General features: G+C 40.8%; 1 protein-coding gene across 1 annotated transcript in view; it reads left to right on the forward strand.

The window, feature by feature from the left end:
* Window positions 1–25017, forward strand: part of LOC131679301 (fibropellin-1-like) — a 489726-nt gene that overhangs the window by 82180 nt on the left and 382529 nt on the right. The window contains exon 2 of the mRNA XM_058960011.1: window positions 20240–21273. The gene's annotated coding sequence lies outside the window, so the exon portion shown is untranslated. The remainder of the gene's footprint in view (window positions 1–20239; window positions 21274–25017) is intronic.

Here is a 25017-nt window from a genome sequence, read left to right on the forward strand (position 1 = left end):
ACCGGTTCCGACCCGTCCTGTTGTGTGGCAAGTCCCGCTCGAAAGTTTCAGTTTGACAGTGTGTAACCGGCGGAGACGTCGGGTGATTTGAAATGGAATGCACACAACGAACGCTGCGGCGTCTGTCTATCGCGGAATTCGATTTAGTTTTGATGAGATTTCCTAGAAAGAAGTCTGTGAACTACGAATCGACAGCTGACACTTAGACAGGATTCAATTTCAATACACTAGTATGGAATTTGATAATGTATTCGCTGCTGCATATTCATTCAAATTGTTTTAATGAAGCTGGCGTTTTGTCATCCTTGATATGCTGGTGGAAGGAAAATCAATGAAAGCTGAAAAATAAGCGCTGCGTTATCTTGAAAAATAAATGATGAGTGTCTCCTGAAACAGTTGCTCGATGTTCATCACGTCGTTTCCGCTGGAAGACGGTCATGATCTACATCATAACTCTATGGACTGCGTTCCACGTCTTTACGTCGCTTGTCATTCTGTAGACTACATTATCTGGGTTGATGTGCGGTCCTCCCGTTTTCAGTAGCTCCCTGCACGTCCCTTCAAACCTCAAACATTCGAAGACCACATGGTCCGGTGTCTCTTCGACGTTCTCATACTCTGGGCACAATGGTGACGTCGCGAACCCGAACCGATAAAAATACTTCCTAAAGCAGCCGTGGCCCATCAGGAGCTGTTTCAGGTCATCTCTCCATATTTTCTACTGACCCACGTCGACAGGTTTGGAATGAGCCGGCAGGTCCACTTTCCTTTCTTCGTATTGTCCCATTCCTGCTGCCACGTGAGCATCGAATCGATTCTTATCATCTTCCTCACGTTTCTTGCGTTTCATTGATTGTAGCACTTGATATCCTCCGCTAGGATGATGCAGATGGGAATCATCTCGGCGAAAAGTCATACTGCTTCCGAAGATATTATGCTGTACGCAATCGTAACTCGTGCGACCAGCAGCCGGAACGTCCTGTTCAGTTTTTCGCGGTTTTACTTGGTTTTCAGCGCCACACCTCAGGCAGGAGCCCAATATCGTAGTATCGATGACGAAACACTAGATAATAGACTGACATTTCGCAGGTGTAATCAACGTGGTTGTTAAAGCTCCACCAGTCATCGATTAATACTCCCAATTGTTTCAGCGCACGGTTCGATGCAATCACATGCCCTTCGACGGTGATCTGTATCCGCTGAACCGCTTTGTAGTAGCTGACCTACAACACATCCGTCTTGTGGTGAGCTATTTGCAGCTTGACCCCGTTCATCTAGCTCTCGTTCGCATCTATTGTCTCCGTCACCGACACCTCCATTTCTTCAAGTGCCTCACTCATCATCGTTAGTGACACGTCGTCCACGAAACCCACTTTCCCTTTCCCGGGCAGCCGCAGTGTACATCCCGTTCCAGAGTTGGATAGAAAATGGAGCCCTGAGGAACGCCCGCTGTGACTCGCATTGCCTTCTGCCCTTTGTTCGTCTGGTACAGCAGTACTCTACTCTGGAAGTAGCTCTTCTGGATTTGGCTCATTCTTCTGTGCAACGCTGCGGCATTGGTCTATACAAAGCTAGATGGCTTCCCTGACTTTGGCAGCAATACTTCTGTATCTTCCCTATTTCTGGGAAATTGCAATCATATAAACACTTCTGGAGCAGCATCTTGAATATGTCCGGATATGCTAGGATTACAGCTTTAAGCACCCCGTTTAGTATTTCATCCGGACCGGGGCTTTCTTTGATTTTAGTCGCTTCGACGCTTCTTTGAGCTCGTCATTAGTCGCTTACCATTCGGATGTATTTGCTCCTGCTTCTTCGCCGTAAGGTGTCGGTGGCCAGGTAGTTGGATCGTGCTTCGGGAAGAGTCCCTCAATGATTATATTTAGCTTTCCCGGGTATATTTCAGCTGCTGTCGACGGACCCTCATCTTCGTCAAGACGACTCAGTACGCATCCCCCAGGGATAGATATCTACTTCTCAGCACAGCTACTTAAGGCAAACTGGCTTGCTAAGCTTGATCTCTCGTTTTAAAGCGTCCCTATCCTCATGAAACGTCGCTTGCGCTCCTCTCTCACTCTCCGATCTTGCTCTCTGAGCCCGCCTTCTGGCTCTAAGACAAGCAGCGTGTAGCGTTCTGAGCTACTACTTGTAACATCATAAGGCGTCACGATACTTCTTGTTAGATCATCCGCATCAACGTACTTGATTCCGCTGTTCGCCGAAGTGACTCAACAACGAGGTTTTTGTTAAAAACTTTCGTCTTCCACTTTAGCTTGCCGGTCGTCCTTATCCGTGCTGCAGCAGGGTTCCATTGGCCGATGTGGTGACGAATCGCCTGATGGTCGCTAAGGTGATGCTTCTCGCACACTCTCCAGTCCATGTTCGCCGTCAGTCAAGGACTACAGAATGTGGCGGAAATTCTCTCGGTACCGATGTCCGTTTCGAGAACCAATGAGCTCCCAGTTTTGTCACAATACCAGAAGCCATTTAGCCCCCGCTTCGCCGCGATCTACTCGTTGTAGTTACAAAAACAGGACCATGACCAAAAATCATGGCTTTGATAATTATGTTCAATTTCCCTTCAGTAACGCTCTCATTTGTGGAAATATTTGATTTTGTTTTGTGAACTTCAGTCACGGATTCCGCCAAGAACTAGTTCACAACTTTATGAACATTATTCATAAAACGAAAGGTTGACTCATGATTTTTTCATAGTTATAGCAACAATAGTTCACAACATCGAAACGTTCTGGCTATTTTTTCGTGAACTATTCCACGAAATTCGGAATTTTATTCATGAACCCATTCAATTCTCGTGAACTAATTCATGATCCCTAATATATTAGTCCCAATCCAATATCCGTGCTCGTGAAATGGTTCACAAAATCATCAAATATTATTCATGCATTCGTGAACTGGTTCATGATTCCTAATATATTAGTTACGCTTCAATATCCGTGCTCGTAAAATAGTTCACAACATCATGAAATATTATTCAGGTATTCGTGAACCGGTTCATGATACCTAGTATAATAGTCACAACTTACCATTCGTTTTCGTGAAATAGTTCACGAAATCATAAAATATTATTCATGTATTCGTGAACTGGTTCATGATTCCTGACATACTAGTCACGATACAATATCCGTACTAATGAAGTAGTTCACGAAATCATGAAGTATTATTCGTGTATTCGTGAACTGGTTCATGATTTCTAATATGTTAGTTACGATCCAATATCCGTGCTCGTGAAATAGTTCACGAAATCATGAAATATTATTCATATATTCGTGAACTGGTTCATGATACCTAGTTTAATAGTCACAACTTATCATTCGTTTTCGTGAAAAAGTTCACAGAATCATAAAATATTATTCACTGGTTCATGATTCCTAGTACAGTAGCGCGTGCTTGTGATATTTAGAAGATATCCCTAATCATTTACAATTTCATGCAACATGGTAATAAAATTTTTACGTGAACTCTATCATAAAAGTTGGAGTATTATTCGTGCAATCGTTTTTGTTCCATACACTTTTTAATGAAATACCCAGTTGCTAGCGACCAGTAATAGGTACGAGCAGTAGATATAAAAAAAAATATTAGAACCTCGAACATCGCTATTAATTTGATGAGGTTCCGGACAGAAAACGAAAACTGCACTGAGAATCTCAAATAGTGTTCGTGAAATATTTCACAAAACCAGATATCGCGAATGAGTCTTATTTTAATGATCCGGTTCATATTGTCGCGTTATTCCGAGTAAAAAAACCCTTGCCAACCAAAAAAAAAAAATAATAGATCACGATAATGCGAAGAGAATTTACGAATACCATGATAAAACCGCTGATATCATGACCATTCGTTACATTACTCTTTGAAAGTAAGCTTTAAAATAAAATATCATGATAACATGAACAGAAATTACGAAAATCGTGACTAAGATCCTGAAATCATGAACACAAATCACACAATTAGTGATAAAAATATCTAAAATCGTGACCAAGATCCTGAAATCATGAACATGAATTGCTCTATTCATGACTAAAATATCACGATAACATGAATAGAAGTTACAAAAATCGCGACTAAGATCCTGAAATTATGAGCACAAATTACACAACTCGTGACAAAATTATTTAAAATCGTAACAAAGATCATGAAGTCATGAACATGAATCATTCTACTTATGAATAAAATATCAGGATAACGTGAATGAAAATTGCGAACATCGTGACTAGGATCTTGAAATCATTAACTTTAATCCCGCTATCGTCATGAGAATTCACAAGAATTGCGAATAAGCTCTTGAAATCATGAACAACGTTTGACTGTCGACTGTGTATTCACAAATCATGAACAAGAATCACAACAAAAACTAAACAACAACAGTAACCCAACCAAACATTCTAATGTAACGCCATGTATATATTCGGGGCGAACTGGTTTTTAGAAAACATAAATAGTTTCATGAATACGAGGTTTATTATTCATAATTTCAGGAACTTTGTCACGGTTTTCGCAAATCGTCCAGTTCATGAAGTCGTGACCTTTTATTCATGAATTTATGAACGGATTTTTTTCCGTGCAAGGAAATATTCTCACAAGGCAACTTTTGCAAATGAAACTTTGAGAATTCCATTTCAAATATTGGGCAAATTTTTTTGAATATTTTTAAGTTTCCCCCTTCACAATGATCCTGTCGATATCCCTTGATTACTACTTCCATAAGCATTACGGAAGGGAATCTGGGAGAACTTCAAAGCATTTTAGATGAAAAATGATGAAGGAGTAAGTATAGCATAGTTCGTAAATCCATTACCTTGTATGCAGCTCACCTGGGTTCGAGTCCCAACCTTGTACATAGGGTTAGTTTTTCTAAAGAAATTTCTTTAACCCGAGAAATAGGTGAATTACCTTATGGTTGAAACCTCTATAAACGAAACGAAATAAAATTAGCAATCAGTGAGTTTGGTGTTACTTCTAGACAACGATTTCGTCGTCAGCCATCATGTCATTATGAAACGAGGGCAAATTGTTTGAGTTATTTGCTTCGCTCACTCAAGCTTGGTAACAACTAATCCAAACTCACACACGCACATTTGTATTAGGACTACCGAAACAAAGTTGAGGTTGGGCGCATAAATATTTTAGCAGCATAACTTTGGAAACACAATTTTTCATCAGTAGGGCTGTGGATTTTTTCTCCTTCTCACCACATGAAGAGAAAGTTCCACGGCATGAAGTAGGAATCCGGATGTCGGCCGAAGGTCGATGATGAATGTATGAGCAATAGAGTCTGCAGTGATACCGAATTTATTGTGTACTTCTAAAACGGAGGGCTTTTTCAGAACTGGTTAACGTCGAGCTTATTCAAGTTCCACTGTGTTATCTCAAATGTCATTGAGAAAACTGATGTTTAAAATACGTACGTTGACATCTTGTTTTTTAACACTACCACTCTTCCCTTTGGCCCATAAGTCGGTTTTCCTCAAAATTAGCACGTCAAATGGTTCAATACTTACTCCGCTGGATAAGTCTATTATTTTTTACTAACGTCAAAATACTCCACGGTGACCATCAAATAGCAATGAAATAGGATTACACGTATACATGTAAACAGTTTGCTAGTTCACGGCGAACACTCAGGGCGGCGCCACTTTGACAAAATATCATCTTAGCATTTTTGAAGCACAACGTTTTGACCGAACCCGTAGGAGTTTCGTCGACTTTCCACACAGTCATGCGATAATCTGCCGGAATGTGTGACCTTTGGGCGGTAACAAAGCGATGATAACAAGCAATTTGTTACTTTCCGTTTCGGAATTTTCTTCTACTTCCTGTGCACAATCTTCGTAGTTCGTTTGAAACATGAAAACTTAACATATTCCCAGCATCGGAGCCTATTTCTCTTGCAAATCAGCCTATATATTGTGCAAATGTTGGAAATATATGCCATGGCTTTGGTATACTTTGCCGAGCGGCCGAGTGGGATGGGGAGTGGTGCGGTGAAGCTTGTTTGCTTTCATGAATTGTAAATCAACAGTGGCGGCAAATGAAGCAGAGCGAAACATTATTCGTCTGCTGTCAAGCACGGAACTTTTTCCAGCATCATCAGTTGCCACCGGAGATCATGGGCAGGGCGGAAGCTGCAAGTTGATATTTTCCTGTTTTTCTTGCTCCCATGTGACCTCTGATGGAATTGAGAGATATAGCAGTGAGCAAACAGCAAATAAGGTTTCGGTAAATTTGCGAACATTTTTCAAAATGAAATTTTTATTTTAGATCTCAATTGCACTGGATAGCAATCTAGAAATATTGAAGCATACAGGGTCGGCGGTTGAGGGGGGTGGTATTGGTAGTGCTACCCACTTGAAAATATCCGAGTGGGTATTTACCCACTCAAAACATTGAAACGAACCAGAAATTTGAAATGTGTCTCGTGCAAACAATGCGCGTATGTAAATCACGATGTATAACGGTTTTATTTGCACGAACGCATCTTGAGTGATTTTATATGATTTTATGGCAAAATCGCGACAATCCTCTAGTAATAGAGCCCTCGACCTATGCTTATCTAACTACTCACTCGAGTTAACAGGTATGATACCGGCCCTGGAAACATATCTACTGAGATAAATTGCATGTATATGCGGTATATATCATAGATCACTATCCATGCGCTAGTTTTTCGTGTTCTTTGGTGAAAATCTGTTTAATTCACCTAGTAGTGTCATTGTGCATTTCCCATTCATGAACAATAGGAATGCATGGTTGATTATGTTCAATATAAGTTTAAATATGTCAATGCATTATCATTATACATGACATCTCTACATTAAAATCAGAATCAATATTGGAGCGAAAATTCTGTAAAAGAGAGATGCGTTTCTAGGTCAAATTAGTAGGTGAGGGCTACGCATTCAAGCAATTTGATATGAATTTCAAATGTTTAAAACTATTAGTTTATATCATTTCATTTTTTTCAGAGCTCTAAGGGATCATCCATAAATGACGTAGCATTATATGGGGGGAGGGAGGAGTATTGTATTTTGTGATGATGTGTGTCGACAGGGGGGTAGGGGGTCATGTCATACTACGTAGCTTTTTTAAAGGGGAATAACTAACATCGTTTTTTATTTTTTTTTATTTTACGGTGACAAGGGGGGGGGGGAGAATTACCGTCAAGCTACGTAATTACCAAGGGGGGTATTTAGAGGTTTGTGAAGAAATGCTACGATGGGGGAGGGGGGTGTTAAAAATCACTCAAAAAATGTTACGTCATTTATGGATCGTCCCTAAGTCAAATTTAAAAGCCGAACCATCAGAACCGGTGATTTCTGTTTGACAATTCGCCTGATTATAATGATCTTGTCTAATGTTCAATCAATTTGGAAGGTTTTATAAGAGCGATGATTGTCACGACTAGTACGATGTTCCGGAAGTCTGTTCAGCTGTTTGGCTTCTCTGACGACATGTCTCCCATAATGTTTTGCCGTCTTATCATTTAAGTGTTCACTTTTCATCGGGATTCTGGCCCGCGCATAAAAAAAATCTCCTGAAAAGATACAGTTATTGGTAAAATAAATGTCCTTCAAGTCATCATAGGCTACGACTTCTCGTTACAAAACATACACATTTCAAAAACAAAAACAAATTTCGAAAGACTGACGTAGAAATATTTAACAGTGACAGATATTCAGAAAGTTCGCTTAGATAAGCTAAGAATTGCGATATTTTGTGTAAAGCAAGCAAATGACGTTAGTGGCAACAAGGTTTGTAAGAAGGACTACCGCGTCTATATGTCCGCTTACAAAGTTGAGATCGACGGCGCAGTCATCGATTCGAGTGCATCATGCGTGGATCTACAGAACGGGGTTGGTTGTTTCAAGGTCACTTTGTTCAATTGACCGAAAGTTTTTAAAGACAATCGCACTGGACGAGACAAAACAAATTCGCGTCGGGTGACTTTTGGTGTTTAATTACGTTTCCTACGGTACGGATCGTCTGCCTGTTTGGATGTTTGTACCGTTTGTCATGCAGTGCAGCTTTGCACTAAGCACAAGCAAATGAGCCATTATAGTAATGTCGTTCAGCGTGAGAATAGGTATCGATTAAGATGACTCTTGTATTGGGAATGCAGAAAAGTATAGCTATTGTGGGGAGAGCCCATATGATCTTTCTATTACGAATAGAGTCCGAGAAATCGTTTCGTTTTGGTTTCGTGCAACTCAAATATGTTCGTCATGTATTCTTTCATCCACTTTTCATTTGAGAACAACACCATTTACTGTGAATAAAACTGAATGAAACTGTACCGTGATCTTCCGGCGCCATTTAATGAAGACTTATGCCATATTAGATTCACCTCAACATTTGAGTCAGGTTCTAACCCCAACCGCTGTCAGTTCATACATTGTGATAACAGTTGTGGTAGGAAACTAACTTCAGTTCAGTGGTCTTTTGATGGAAGAAAAAAGGTGTCGTTCATGGATAACTAAGAACGATTCTAAATACCCGTTGGGCATTCAGTACGAAATTCAAAAGCAATCTGTGAAGATATTTTACGTTCCATTTGAGATTTGGTTTGTTGAAAATCAGTTCAATTATCTCCGAAGATCAGATGATCAGGACCTTCTGAATCATCTAAATTTGGACATATTTAAAAAAAATTTTAACTGGCCTTCAATAATCTAGACCAGCAAATCTAAGTAATTTGAAGTGCATTTCAATAGGTTTTTTCACAAAGGCAGCGATTCTCAACCTGGGGTCCGAGGATCCTTTAGCAGCTGTCAAGTAGTTGCTAGGGGTCCGCGAAGAAGAGAAGAGTATATCGGAATTTGAACCCTTTTTTCATAACACACCGTGGGGTCCGCAACAATCCTACATGATTTCGGAGGGGTCCGTGTTACGCTGCTATTACGGCATTACGAGTGTACCGGTTTCTATGGGAAATTCCTATGGGAATGCAGTAACCAATCTGTAATTCTGGCAAAAAGGGCAGATCTCATTGAAATTCAATATCAGTTAGTGGGAATATTGTATCTTTTTATTGAAATCAGAAAATGAGTCAAAAATTCGCTGAGAAATAGGTGTGCTGTTAACTTAGGAACACAGCAAGTTCACCAGGGTCCTCAAGAACAATTATAGAAGCCCATTGTGAGCAAAGCGACTTTGATTAGTCTATAGTGATCTAGACCTGCAAATCCAAGAAATGTTGAGACTATTTTAAAGTATTTCGCATCATTTTGACATCGTTGTTCTTCTAGTTTAAATGGGACATTACTGAACGACCGCACTGTTCAACCCGTAACTCCGGAACCGGAACTCCGATCAATGAAAAATCGCTCTTATTGATTTGATATTATTTGATTTATTATTCAACTATTACACTGTCCGATTGAAACTGAGTTTGTGCTATTTTACTGTGCCATTTTCGAGACAATTGAGTTGCATTGTTACACAGACACGTACGAACACACATACATTTTCCAATTTCACCAAACTCAGTCGAATGGTCCGGGCATCAATTGAAGTCAATCTTTTCACTAATTGCGTAGCATGATTTGGTACGAAAAAGAAAAAGTAGTTCAGTGAATTTTATGTGTGATCGCACGCTTCAACTCATAGTTCAGGATCAAGCACTCCGGTTCAAATAAAATTCAATACCAGCTTATATTACACATTATTTCATTTGAACCTGATGTTTTGACATCTGAGAAAAAATGCTGTCATTATTGATACATACATACTCGGGGACAGGAAGGACAGGAATCCTGGTGCTTAACTACCCTTTCCCTCCGGGCCTACTGGGAATGGAGGATTTTTGCTAGGATATAATGGGGCTTAGATTGGACTCAACAAAAACTCTAAAAAGCCATAACTCCGAAAGCAGCTCCGGCGAAGCATGCCTGTGCCGCTTCTGCTAAGATCCCAAGATTTTCTAAGATCTTATCAATTAAAATACCCTAGCTCAACCGTAGTGCCAACCGGCACATCAAGATCGACGCCAGTAACATCCTGATTATGGCATGCTGGCCATGGCGAACATCAACGAAGAGGACACAGTTCACAAATTGGACGGCGACTTTTGGGCTGACAGGCATGCTGTTCTACTCCCTGAATAAGAAAGGATGACGCCGACTTGAAATGGCAAGTGAGCTAACAGCACAACTGCCTCTGTCACGCTAAAATCTCGGCAGGTTTTCGGGTACGTTTAAAACTCGGCACCGTTTAGTTGGTGGTACTAGATTCGGATAGACCATTCCCGATTTTACGCCGATCTGGCTTTGAACACTAATCCCCATGAAGGATAGTGTCAACCCTAGCTTGACTTCTCTGCTTGCATAGATAACCATGGGTTCATAAGGGTGACTACGTATAACGAGTGGAGATGGCGACCCGCTGTTATGACCAAATAAAATGGAGTGATAACAATAAATTCGCACATACAGATAAGACGCGACGAATCCGTTCGTCAGAGGTAGTTTGGTGAGGACACTACCACCGGCAGCAGATGAAGTTATTCAGTATGAGCAGGAGGAGGAGAAGTAGCAGCTACAACAACCAGAGCAGAGCGGGATGAGTTACATCCCACAGTAGCCAAAAGTAGTGACAGCTAAGTACTTAGTGGAGGAGCTCCACAAGTTTGTGGACGCAAGAAACAATGTCCTTAAGAACATTAAGAAGATGGTTCTAAGAATTTAAAAAATGCTACTGTCTGGTGTGAAGGAGTATGACACGGCAACGCGAAAATCTGATGTAGCTGAGCGAGCACTGACGGACCCTATTTTCCTAGCCTTTTCAAAACAGGGGAAGGAGAAGCAGATTAGAGTGGAGATCACGTCAGTTTCCGTGACTCCAAAGAGGACAAGAACCTCGCCAGGAGACGTAAGATCAGGCGAACTCAAGAAGTAAACGCGTGACTACGCTGTCATTACCGAAGGAAAGGACGTCACCCAACAGAGAGAAAGCTGGAGTATCGTTGTAGGTCGGAAAGAGAAACACGGGACACAGCAAAAGCGGAGAAGCAGGAGACTATTACCAAATCAATGGGTGCAAAAACAGACGTTATAGCCGTAAACCCGGAGATGGTGATTGTGTAAGGATCTTGATAAAATCACGCCGGAAGAAGAGCTGAGAGGTGCGCTCAAGCAGCAGTAACCTGGGTGAGGTGCACATGACGATCCGGTTAAAGAAGTGGTACGGAGGAACTCAAACAGTGATGATTCGTTTACCGGCAACTGCCGCTGACAAGGCGCTGGAGGTAGGTACAGTTACGGTTGGATGGTCGAGAGTGAATAAACAAGCGGAGAAATGTTTCAAGTGTTTGGGCTTTGGACATTAAGCAGAAGCTTGCAAAGGTCCGGATAAATTCGGGATGTGCTGGAAATGTGGGGAGATGGGCCATCTTGCGAGAGACCGCACGTAGAGGCTGAAGTGCATGCTTTGCACTCCAGCGGACGGAAATGACCATCAGACGGGTGACTTTAAATGCCATGCGTACATGAAGGCGACTGCAGGCCTACGCTAATGGAGATAACTCAGATAGATCTAAATCACTGTGACACCCAACAGGTTCGCTTTGATTGCAGAGCCTATCAAGTCCTCCTGATAACGGGAACTGGGTGGCGGATAGAGCAAGAACGGTTGTGATTCATGTTATGGGGAGATTCCCCATTCCAGAAGTGGTAGAACTCTCATACGAAGTCTTCGTGTTTTCAAAAATCAACTGCGTCTTCGTGTGTGACGCTCCTCCAAGGTTGACAGTGTAGCAGTTCAGCTTAATGCTGGAGGAGTTAACCGAGCGGTTGATCTGTTGAAAGCCGACAATCATTGACGGTGACTTCAACGCCTGGGCTGTGGAGTGTGTCAGTGGAATAACCAACACAAGAAGGTGTATCCTGCAGGAAGCTCACGTGTTAGACGTACGATTATGCAATGAAGGAATATTTCGGAGAGACGAAAGGGAGTCTATCATCGACGTCACATTCTGTAGTCCTTCATTGACGGTGAATATGGATTGGAGAGTATGTAAAACGTAGACCACCAGGCGATTCGCTACCGTATCGTTCAACGGAACCTTGCTGCAGCACGGAGAAGAATGGCCGGTGAGCGAAAGTGCAAGACAAAAGTTTTCAATTAAGACGTCTTCGTTGAGGTACTTCGGCCGAACGGCGGAGCCGAGCACGTGGATGCGGCTGATCTAAAAAAAGGATTGTGATGCCACAATGCCGCGAAAACTGGAACCACCGTCCAACTTATTGATGGAACGAGACGTTTAGTACGCTTCGCGCTGCTTGTCTCAGAGCCAGGAGGCGGGCTCAGAGAGCAATAATGGACCCAGATAGAGAAGAGCGCAAGGCAGCGTTTCGGGAAGATAGGGCCGCTTTAAAACAGGAGATTAGGCATAGCAAGTCAGATTGCCACAAGAAGCTGTGCCGAGAAGTAGACGCCAATTCCTGAGGCGACGCATACCGAGTCGTGATGGCGAAAATGAAGGGCTCGACGACGCAGCCTAAATATGCCGTAAGCTGAAGATAATCATTGAGTGTCTCTTCTCGAAGCACGATTCAACTATCTGGCCACCGACACCGTACGGCGAAGAAGAAGAAGCTAACACGGACGACCAGCAAGTGACTAACTATGAGCTCGCAGAAGCATCGAAGCACCTGAAATAAAAAAAAACTCCAGGTCCAAATGGAATACCAGACGTGGTGCTGAAAATTGCGATCCTGGCATATCCGGACATGTTCAAGATGGTGTTACAGAAGTGTTTAAATGAAGGCAACTTCCCCAAAATGTGGAAGGTAGAGAAGCTGGTGTTACTGGCGAAACCAAGGAAACCACCTGGCGATCCGGCCTCGTATAGGTTCATATGTCTGTTGGATACACTCGAAAAACTCCTGGAAAGAATCATTCTTAACAGGCTGACGAAATGCACGGAGTGTGAGCGTGGATTGTCCAAGATACAGCCCGGATTCCGCAAAGGAGCGTCGACAGTGGATGAAATTTTCGAACAGTTCTCGAGAGTGCAGAGAAGGTATCTAAACGGAGGTGACAAGGAGATCGATACTGCGCTTTGGTCACGATAGAGGTGAATGCATTTGACAGCTCCAACTGGGAAACCATCGCTGCAGCGCTGCACAGAATGAGGGTCCCCGATTATATATGAAGAGCTACTTTCAGAGCAGAGTGCTGCTGTATGAGACGAACAAAGGGTAAAAGTCAATACGAGTCACAGCGGACGTTCCTCAGAACTCCATTTTCGGTCCAACCCTTTTGTACGGGATGTACAATAGCGTCTTTAGACTGCGGCTGCCTAGGAAAGTGAAAATCATGGGTTTTGGCGGACGACGTGTCACTAACGGTGATGGGTGAGACATCTGAAGAAGTGCAGGTGTCGGTGAAAATAGACGCGATGTAAAGTTGGATAAACGGGGTCAATCTGCGAATAGCTCACCACAAGACGGAAGTGTTGTTGGTCCACAACTGCAAAGTGGTTCAGTGAATGCAAATCGACGTCGGAGGACACGTGGTTGCATCGAAGCGTGCACTGAAGCAATTGGGAGCGATAAACGACAACCGGTTGAACTTCAACGAGCACATCGACTACGCCTGCGAAAAGTCGGCGAAGGTAATGAACGCAATAGCGAAGATCAGCCAGAGAAGCAGCACTAGACGTCTACGGTGTTTAAAATCAAGCGGAATCAAAAAACGCTGAACAGGACGTTCCGGCTGATGGCCGCATGTGTCGCGAGCGCGTACAGAGCAATATCGTCGAAAGCAGTATGCGTTTTCGCCGGGATGAGAATTATCTGCATCATCATGGCGGAGGATATCGAGTGCTACAATCGGAGAAACACTAGAAAAGTGAGGAAGATGGTGAGAATCGTTCTGATGGCGAGGTGGCAGGAGGAATTGGACAGCACGTAGAAGGGACGGTGGATTTACCTATCGGCTCATCCCAAACACGGAGCACGGAGAGGTGAACTTCCACCTGACTCAGCACCTGTTTGGCCACGGCTGCTTCAGGAAGTATCTTCATAGGCTCGGGCACGCAACGTCACTATTGTGCCCGGAGTGTGAAAACGTCGAGGAGACACCGGAGCATGTAGTCTTCGAATGTACGAGGTTCGAAGCGACGCGCAGGGTGCTGCTTGAAACGGGAGGACCGGACATAAACCTGGATAATGTCGTCTACAGAATAGTACAAAGTGACTGAAGGGCTCAGTTAATAAGACAATCTGGAGTTAGTCGCCCAGAATGTCTTTCTAAAGGAAGAGCACTAATACTTGACTTACAACTAGCTTTTCTACTGCCGTACAGATATTACCGCTTTGTGTGGAGAGTCGAACACTGATAGTAATGCTGAAACTCTACTTCCCCCCCCCCTCCCCATCCTCCGAAGTAATTCCGTACGGTAATGTCGAGGAGGAATCAGGTTCTGGGCAAGAATACCTAGTTGTTTTAGCGAGTCGGGTCGCTGCTCAGAGTTGTTGAGTCAAATGGTACATAATGCTCATGACTTCTGGCCTCGATCAAAAGTCAGTTTTCAGATTGGTTGAACCAATGATCATTTAAATGAATTATGATATTGCTGGACATAACAAAAAAATTCAGTCGGAAGTATTAGTCGTCAAAGAAACCCAATCGAGTTTGAGTTTGAGCATTTGTGACCACCCTTGGCTGCTATTCCGTTATTGACCGGAACTAACTGAAATTGCACAGAGAATCAATAGGGAAAGGAACGGAATGTTAGTCCGACACCTGCTTCTACTAGAGGCCGTAAATACTACTGCGCACTCCACAAGAGTCACGGGCGGAGGGATATAGTACGGGGCCGTACACAAATGACATAGCTTTTTTTCGTGCGATTTTTTATCCATCCCTCCCCCCTCATAGCCTTTGGTCACAAAATTCTAAGGTCCCCCTCGTAAATAACGTAGCATTTACCAACCCCCTCCTCCTCGTCCCATGCAAAACGGTCGGGGGATGAAAAAAATTACACATGTTTTGCAATTATTTTAAATACATGTCCTTTCAAAATGTTTGACGATTTTTATCAACATTTTCATTACAACAGCAAATTGCATGCAAAATAAGCCCATTTCATGACAAATATAGTGTTGATAGTTTTGTTTTGAATTTTATATATCAAGGGGAGCATGAAGAGAAGTTCTCTCAGTTCACAATCCTGCAGCTGCCAATGATTCTAAGAATCATACGTTCATCCAAATTACTAAATTTTGTTTAGTTGAATCCGCAGTGAATGCAGCTTAATGCAGTTTCCAAACTAAGTCTACTAGTTAGCAACATTAGCTAACTAATGTAGCAAGTTAAATCCGCATGCAAAATCCTTTCGTATTTTTGCGAACTTGTAATTCCGCGAATCGTAAAATTTACCTCATGAAAAACCGCATCAAAAGTAACTTGTTTGAATTTAAATTTATTTCTCCTGGGAATGGAGGATCATTAAATTGTTTTCTCTAAACAATGGGTTTTAAACTTAATGCTACGTCGCACAACTTCTGACTCTACCCTTCCCCTCGTCACACTTCGTCACAAATTTGGTATATCCACCCTACCCCCCAAAATGCTACGTCATTTATGCTTGACCCCTAAAGATAATGATTGGAAATTGAGCTGGAGTTCGCACGCGATTCAATATTTTAGGAGTCTCTGGGCACTCGGCCACCAGGAGACGCATTAGGTGCGTCAATTTCGTTTAAGGAATATCGTAATGTCGAATAACGAGGCAGTGTTTAAAACTATACACCATTCGATTCAGTTCGTCGAGATCGGCAAATGTCTGTGTGTGTGTGTATGTGTGTGTGTGTGTGTCATTTAAACTCACACAATTTTCTCAGAGATGGCTGAACCGATTTTCGCAAACTTAGTTTCATCTGAAAGGTATAACGCTCCCATAAGCTGCTATTGAATTTTTAGTTGATCCGAGTTCCGGTTCCGGAGTTACGGGTTGAAGAGTGCGGTCACACAGCAAATTCCCATATAAACTGGTACCACCATGATGTTAAAATGATGTAAAACATATTAAAATTGATGTAACATTACTCTAGTTTGCGAGTCTGGATCACTAATGATCAATTAATGCAGCTTTGACCACATTGGCCACCTATGACGGTTCATGACGCCCCCGGGGAACCCGCCAAGTTCCTAAGCTAATATCACACCCATTCCCCAACGAATTCTCTACCGATTTTTACAAACTTGATTTCAAATGAAAGATACAGTAATATCGTTGATTGCTGCTGAATTTCATTCGGTTCTGACTCTTGCTTCCGGAGTTACAGGGGTGTTAGTAAGGATACACTGGAATTTCCCATATAAATCGGTACAATCGTAATACCTCAGAGGCTAAAAACTATTGAAATGGTCACCAAATTACTTCTAATCGCAGATCTAGATCACGGATTGCCAATCAAACATTCTTTGAATATATTGTCCACTATCAACGATTCCGGAAGTCCGGAATTCCGGGCATATTCCACAATTAAAGTCACATCGGTTCTTCGGTGATGACTGAACCGATTTTCTCAAACCAAGTCTCAAATGGAAGGCAAAATCCCCCGCCTTTCCCTTACACCTCCCTCCTCCATCACTCCCCTCCGCTTGGACCACCCTCACGCCCGCATTTCCTTCATCCACCTCGTATACCGAAATAAGATGAAGGATTTCTGACGTATCCTCCACTTCCACTTTACTAACCCCCCATTCCTTTCACTTTCAAACCTATTCCACCAACATTTCAAAATATAACCACATGAAGATAACATTGAACTCATGCTGATTAAGCTAATTAAATATTATTCTTTTGCCTATCTCATATAGAATTGCATAACCTGCAATTGCTCCAAAACCCGACTTTCTAACCGAGGCCCGGAGGGCCGAGTTTCATATAACATTCGACTCAGTTCGCCGAGATCGCAAAATATTTGTTAACAAAATGTCCACATCGGTTCCTCGGAGATGGCTGAACCGATTTTTACAAACTAAGATTCAAATGAAAGGTATAATATTCCCATAGGTTGCTATTGAATTTCATCTTCAACCGACATCTTGTTCCGGATTACGAGTTGAAGAGTATGGTTACAAAACAAAATTTCTTGATTTGTCCACATCGGTTTCTCGGAATTTTCTGAACCGATTTTGACAAACTTAATTTTAAATGAAAGGTCCATCAGCTGCTGTTGAATTTTGTGTGGATCCGAGTTATGGTTCCTGAATTACAGGGTGATACGTACGATCACGCAGCAAATCCTAAAGAATTCTGCGATGAATGTAAAGAGGTGAATTTTTTTTCCAAAATGTAAACACGACTGTTGAATTTGTAGATCTAGGTCACCAACAGTCATTCAAAGTCTCTTTGGCCACACTGGCCACCATCGACGGATCCGGAAGCATCCAAATTCAGAATAACGGTTATATTGGTTTCTCGAAAATGGCTAGACCGATTTGATCAACTTAGTCTCAAATGAAAGGTGTCGCGTCCCCGGAAACTGATATTAAATTCCATCTCCATCCGACTTCCGGCTCCGGAGTTACGGGTTATGGAGTGCGATCACATAGAAAACTCCGATTCAAACCGATACCGCGATGAATGCAAAAAGGTGCTCTTATATATACTTACCAAGTGTAATAAGAATGAAAGACATTTTCATAATCATATATTGTACGAACCAGCTATTAAATCATAGTTTGGAGAAATGAGAAAGGTACAATTGCACCTCTAGGTGGATAAAAAAAGGTTTTTTATTTTTAGAATTGCCCAAAAAGACTGCATCTCATAGTTATAGGACCATTTGGAGATTTGACCCCAGAACGGACATTACGGAGCAGGTCCTGTGGAGCCGTGAGTGTCCGTTCCGAGGTCAAGTTGCCATATGGTTTCGTAGCAATAAATAAAAGACTTATGAAACAATTGCAGGATTTTTTACATTTTTGCAAATAATATTCTAGTACCAATTTATTGTCACAGATTCCTTGATCCAAAACAGCCAAAATTTCTAAATCGGTTAAAAAATCTCTAGTTATTAGCCTTGTGCCCTTGTCGGACTATTGGAGGTGTTTTTGTTGAACACAAGGGTTAACGACTTACTGCAGCTAGGGATCAAGTGATCGACCTCGTTTCCACACGATGCGTGTATACCATATATTTCAATTATCTTAATTACATATATGAAATCCGCAGTAAACAGCTGTGATCGCGACGGTGGTTTCACTTTTACCTCTCCCTCTCTTTCTTAGCACATTTTATAACTGCTGTCATACTGCAAGTATATTTATAGTACCTAGTGCAAGTGTCTTGAACTGCACTAATTGAACATCTGGCATAATAATGAACATGTAATTTGCAAGGTTGTTTTTTTCTAGGTGTAGAGTACGGAAAAATACATTCTAATAAAAAAGAGCGTGTACGGTATAAAAGGAGGTTGGTGCGTGATAATAACCTAATTTATTTTTAGTAGGTAAAAAAAACCTTTGTGTTATTGAATAAAAATAGAGTCCTTTTACCATAGCCTCCAAGCAGGATTGCAAATAATAAAAAAATCATGATATCTCAAATTAGTGGCTTTTGATGGTGTATATTTGAGTGTTGAATTGAATGGTACAATAAATTTTTGTATACGTCGACTCACTCTGGAGTTGCGAGCTTTTATGGTCACGATCACATTATTTCGAAACTATCAACTTTGAATGATTAGAATCTTTGAACAATATTACAACGTAAAGTAGCACCTCATCCAATAAAATATTTTTGGCGGTCAATCTTCTTAGAAGTAATTGGAAAAAAATCACTCTTCAAATAAATTTAGTTCGAGATTTAATGTCTTCGGCAAAGTTTTCGAAACTACTTTATTAAATGAAGCGGGTATAGTGTAGTTGCTCAGTCGATTGCCTTATACGCAGCTCACCTGGGTTCGATTACCAACTCCCGTACGTCAGATTGAAAATTTTTCTAACCTGAAAAAGAGCCGAAAGACCCTAATGTTAAAGCCTCTATAATCAAAATTAAAAAAAAACCTTTATTGAAGACATTCTATAACTAATTTTGTTAAAGACATGAATAATCCGTGTATTCAGAATATCTAAATATATTAGACTATATGTGAATGAAAACCATTAAAGCAAATTATTTTGATATTACTGTATTTGATAAATCCCATCTGCTGTGTATAAACAATATAATTCACATTCTATTCAAGGTAGTCTCCAAATTTTACAATAAAAAATATTGAAAAGAACTGATTTTAAGAAAAAAATTTAATATCGTTTCAAATTTCGATAGAAAGAATTCATGTAGCCTTCATATTTCAACAAAATTGCTTAAAATGACATTATCAACAATTTTGCTGAAGACACCAAGTCTCTTACTATTTTTAAGAGATAATTATCCTTTATTACTTCTAGGAGATTTAATCATCAAAATAATTATGTTGGAAAGCTTCATCGAGGTTGTCAAAACTACTTGATGCTATCAAAATTATGAGATCTTAACAGTTAGAAAAATATTGGATTTTCAAAATTTAACTTAATTGACGTATTATAAAAGGAATTATAAAAGGCATCTGTTAAGCTAATTTTGTTTCAGAGCTTTCCATAATTTATCAAACTTACATGAAATTTAAGCATTTTCGATAAATCAACTGCGTAGTAAAAACCGGTATTTGAACTGGTATTGTCATGACTCCAATTCTCTCGGACAGCACGAAACACGAACGGCAACCGTACACTGGGGTACAAATGTACCCCACGCCAAATTTAACTGCTGCTCCCACGAAGACCAAAAGCAAACTGGCTTTACTACCTTTTCCTACTCTTGCTATGAACTCTAAATTGAATTATGGTTGGGGTCTTAGGATTCTCGTTTTCACGCGGCTCCAAAAATGCCGTGGGGTACATTTGTACCCCAGTGAAATGTTCTATGGTTAACATTGATTTAAACGCAGCTATCGACAGGGTAACAAAATACTTGGCTGAATAAAATAAAAATCATCAGTCTCGCTAAGCAGTAATCTATTTATCATCATTTTTTTTCGCTCCAGTACTGCCTTACACATGGCGGAGTGCCTTCAAATACTTTTCCCAGTATAATCCAGCATATTTTAACCACTCATTCTGATTTGAAATGTTCGTATCACCCATGAAAGCAAAATTCTGTTTCTTTTCTAACCACATACAAATAACGTTTAATCATCGTATTTTTCTCATTCTTCAGATTACTTTTCATAACGCTGACTCACCATCGCAGGCAAGGATGCAAAAAGCGAATTAGCTCATCATCAAAATTAACCAGGGGCACAAAGCAAGCCTCGACCAGCTAAAAGGGGGCACTATTATCTATTCACCATCTACGGATAAAGGATCTCAACGAGTGAGCCAAAGCACGACCAACCCGTAACGATTACCATAAAATCGCCGGAAAAAAGGGTCAAACCGTTGGCCAAATTCTTCCAATTCCATCTCACCCGAACACGCAGACAATGTGGGTCAGAACGTCATCAATATACTAATCGTTCCGTTCTGATCCCATCCTGCCCGTATCCTAGCAGCAGCAGCAAACAAGACGTCTCAACTTTTATAACAACATCAACAAAAACAACAAACTTGAATCGAATCCAGAGAAAGAAACCCAACTAAGCCAGACTGTGGCAGCCCGACAGGGTCAAGATACGGGTCATTTATCAATGGTGGATTTATTTGAAATGTGCGCTTCTCACCTTTCAGCCAACACTGCACCCCACCCACCGTCTGCGGAGGAAGCAGTAGTAGAGTGAGCAGTTTTACGTGCCAGTAACAGTGAATCTAGGTGAAAAGCTTAACTTTTTACAGAACAATCCGGATGGGTGAGAAAAGCGTGGTCGAAGCTTACTTTTCAACTCGTGGTCTCCGAGGTGCGTGAACGTGGGCTGAAGAAAAGCCATCGCCGGGGAAGACGTGCTTCTGTGCGCGCTGTCAAGAAGTTTATCTCTGTGGGCATTCTTTCCCGAAGTGATTTAGGTTAATGGATCAAGTGAGTGAGAGCGGTAAAGCCACAGGAAAAATTCACGGAATTAAGTGATGTTGTGAGGGGGCTCTTTTTGGGGGAAGGGAAGAGTGAAGTGTCTCAAAAAAAAAGAAAAACCAGAACCGGCGAAGATTTAATCACGTTTTTATTAAAGCATCGAAGTGACAGGAAATCCAATTAATAGAGATACAGTTCGTGTGGTTGTATCGGAAGGATTCTTCTGCCCTTTGCTTAAATGGAATCTGGTGAGTGTTTCTCGGTTATTTTGCTCTCTGACAGGTTATTTCGGCTAAATTTTTTTTTTATTAGGGTACCCTAGTGATTTTCAACCTTTCACTGTGGCACGTATCATTAAATGGCACAAGATTGCGTTTTCCATTTATGTTTTATCGATATTTGTAATTTGAAGCACGTGAACTCAGGGATGAACTGATTGAAAATGATAATAATTCGCCAAATGGGTCATGTACGTGGGTCAGTTGGATGCTGAAGCTACTGTGATATGGTTTCGGTTACAGTACCCGGTTATTTTTATATGTATTTTAACGGATTTTATTATGGTTTGTGTGCGTAGATAGCCTGCGGTAGCTTGGCAAATGAACTGATTTTGTGGACACAAGCTGAGGCGAGTGATGGTGGTGGATGTTTCCCATCCGCAAACAGTCGGTTTAAATCACCTAGGGGCTCATGTGTTATTTGAGAAGCTACGTTTGGAGTGTTGTGTCATCAGTGTCTTGAAATCAATTACAATAGAGTATTCCTGACTAAAAAGTGACGCATTCTACGGTTTTTGTTGTATCTAGTATTGTGATATTAGAATTATTTGTAAATCTTTAATTTCTAAAAGAAATTGGAAATGTTAATATTCCTTGATTAGTTACCATAGCATGCACAAATATCAATGAAATTCACGTAAAAGTAGTAGACGATTTAGGCTTGAACATGAGCCGTGCGGATGACTCATATAACTTATTCTGAATGTAGTTAAATCGCCAAACCATAAATGCATCACCGTTCCTATCAAAAAAATGTTCATATAATGATTCAATATTGGGGGAATCCACGTTGATAGATATTTTCCGAGAGAACATCAATAGAAACTTAGTCGAATGTTTCTGTTGTGTATAAGAACACAGACTCACTTTTTTGCGTAAGAGAGTTTAATTTTAATGAAATTTCAATTAATCGCTCCAGGTTCGTAGCCAAAAGTTTACATCAAGGATTACTAAAATGTGTTTCACTGCTGCGGTTCCGGTAGGTAGTGGTCCATACAAATCAATGGAAATATTTTTTTCTTCTGAGGCAAGATGATACGGCATCTACCTGTCAGTTTAAAGTTCCTGTTTGTGACTAGCTGGTATGCCAAACACTGATTAACGAAAGTTTAGTGGATGCCTCCCAAATACGCGGATCGTTTAACTGCTTGGTTTGTGTTGTAGACTCCGAAGGGTTCCTTTTCCTCGTGGGAGAACTTAAAAACGTTCAGTACCAACCCCTTTCGGGATCCAAACTCGCCAACTTGCGACTCGTTTCATTGGCACAAACAAAATACCCTTACTAAACTTACTAATTTGGTATTTAGTGTACATTTTAACGATACTTCCGGGCTCATTCAGTACACTCCATATTTTTCTTTTTGGCGAATCTGACTCTTGTTGTGTTCTTTTGTGGGATATCGTGATAAGGTATCCGCGTTAGTATTATCTACTCCTCTGCTCCTTAAATACCAGCGACTAGTGGTCCGTTATTACTTTTGTGTCGCCTCCACAGTCTCCATTTATCCTCCATTTATCCAGTACCCATACCACTGCTAGCACTTCCAACTCTGTGCTATATTTCTCCTTAGCGGAGACCAATTTATGTAAAAACTATTTGAAAATTGAGCGAATATTGTTTGAAACCATCTGAAGCGTGAAGAGCACAAAACCTATAACTAAATTAGTATTTTTTTTTATTTCGGTTATAGAGGTTTTAACCTTAAGGTCATTCGCCTCTTCGGATTAGAAAAATCTCTTGTGAAAAATTTCTAACCCTATGTGCGGGGTCGGGACTCGAACCCAGGTGCGCTGCGTACAAGGCAATCGATTTACCAACTACGCCACGCCCACCCCCACTAAATTAGTAATGGAATTTACGTTTCTATTTTGTCTCATTATAACCCGACACTAACAGGAAGAACAGGAACAGGACTAAGATAGCGCTGCACTATGAGCTTGAGCTTGAGCTTGTGCGACCACCCCTGGCTGCCACTCCGTTATCGATCGGGACTAGCTGAAGTCAACAGACCGGAGCAAATCCAAATCATGGACAAATATTTAAAACAAAACGACTACCCAAAGTCGCTGCGAAACAGATTGATTAACAATAACAAAACACGCGCAATACCTACCACACAACTTTCCAATCCTGATGAAAACCTGAAACATACTTACCGGTCACTTCCAAACATACCGTCATTGACGCATAAAATAGCAAAAACCCTAAAAAGAGACTACCCGGATGTCTCACTAGCTTTTCGCAACATCAAAACAGTAGCAAATCTTTTCAGCAAGGTCAAAGATAGCATACCGCAGGATAATTTGAGCAATGTGATATACAGCATACCATGCCAAAACTGCCCATCATCATATGTGGGCATGACTTCTAACATGCTTAAAACAAGGATAGCTGCACACCGCTCAAACATAAAAAAGCTCAACTTACTCAGGGAAGCAGGACACACCAGTGAAGACATCCAGATAGTCGAACTAAAACAAAAAACAGCTCTCCTCGAACACAGCATAACACATCATCATAACTTCGATGTAAACAAGGTGAAGATACTCGATCAACATAACCGAACGACAGCTCTTCCTATATTGGAAATGTGTCATATCATCAACCAGCAAAAAACTGTAAACAAACGCACAGATACCGACGGACTTAGTTGTATATATGCAGGAATTCTACAAACACTACATAATAGAAACTATAAAACTGACAACACTTACACTACCGATACTACCATACGCACGATTATAGCAAACACTCAACAACCGTCAAGTTCAGTTCAGTTACCAGATCGAATATAGCGCTTTTTCCCTCGTTCTCTACCCGCGAAACAGAATCGTTTCAAACGCAGAAAAATTTCAAAAAATACAGTAGGTGCATGAATATGCGAACAATAGCAGTGAGTAGATATATCTTAGCAAATTAAACACAGAATATAATTTTTTTTTTCAATTCTTGACCAAAATAGCTATTAGATGACGCGTATACATTAGGACAGTTCATGTTTTACCACAACATTACACTTTACAAGAAAACACAAAGTTTTTGTAAGTAAAATTATTTATGTACTTCAGTAACTACCAAGAGCTATACATTTTTAGAATCCTTGATAAAGGTGGAATAAATCCATTGAAACGTTGGAAGTAAAAGCAATATTGTTGTTTTCGCTGTCTAATTTATTACTGATTAGCCGAAAAAACTCCTGATAATAGAAGCTCGACAGTCAAGAAGACATTCATAATGATACATACGAAGATTAGTAAATTCACGCGTATCTAATGTTGCCATCAGTCCTTTTCAGGACTAACAAAATAATTGTAAAGAATTAGTGGTGCTTATTTTCCGTTAGTGCTGTTAATTGTAGATGGATTTGTGTCATAGTTATATGCAAACCGTCCTTAGGATGAATATATAATGGAAAATAATTGTATTAGGAAGGTCCTTTTATTAATTTGTATAAGTAAAAATAATTATCATATAAGAAAATATTTTTCTAATTAATCTACAAACCCGAAGGTTTTTGCAAATCCTTCCAAGAAAATCAGTGTATGTGGCAACTCTGCTACTAAGCGAAAGCTACACCAAAACGAATGATGAAAATATTTTCATTAATCGCACAAAAAGTTGGCCTTCCTTCTGCACCGAAAAGTTAATAAAAGAGATCGCCTTGATGCAAAGCGTGCTCATTCGGCATGAGCTGCGAAAGGGGAATGTTCGTA

The sequence above is a fragment of the Topomyia yanbarensis genome, chromosome 2, assembly GCF_030247195.1.
Source record: "Topomyia yanbarensis strain Yona2022 chromosome 2, ASM3024719v1, whole genome shotgun sequence".
In the NCBI taxonomy this organism is placed as follows: Eukaryota; Metazoa; Arthropoda; class Insecta; order Diptera; family Culicidae; genus Topomyia; species Topomyia yanbarensis.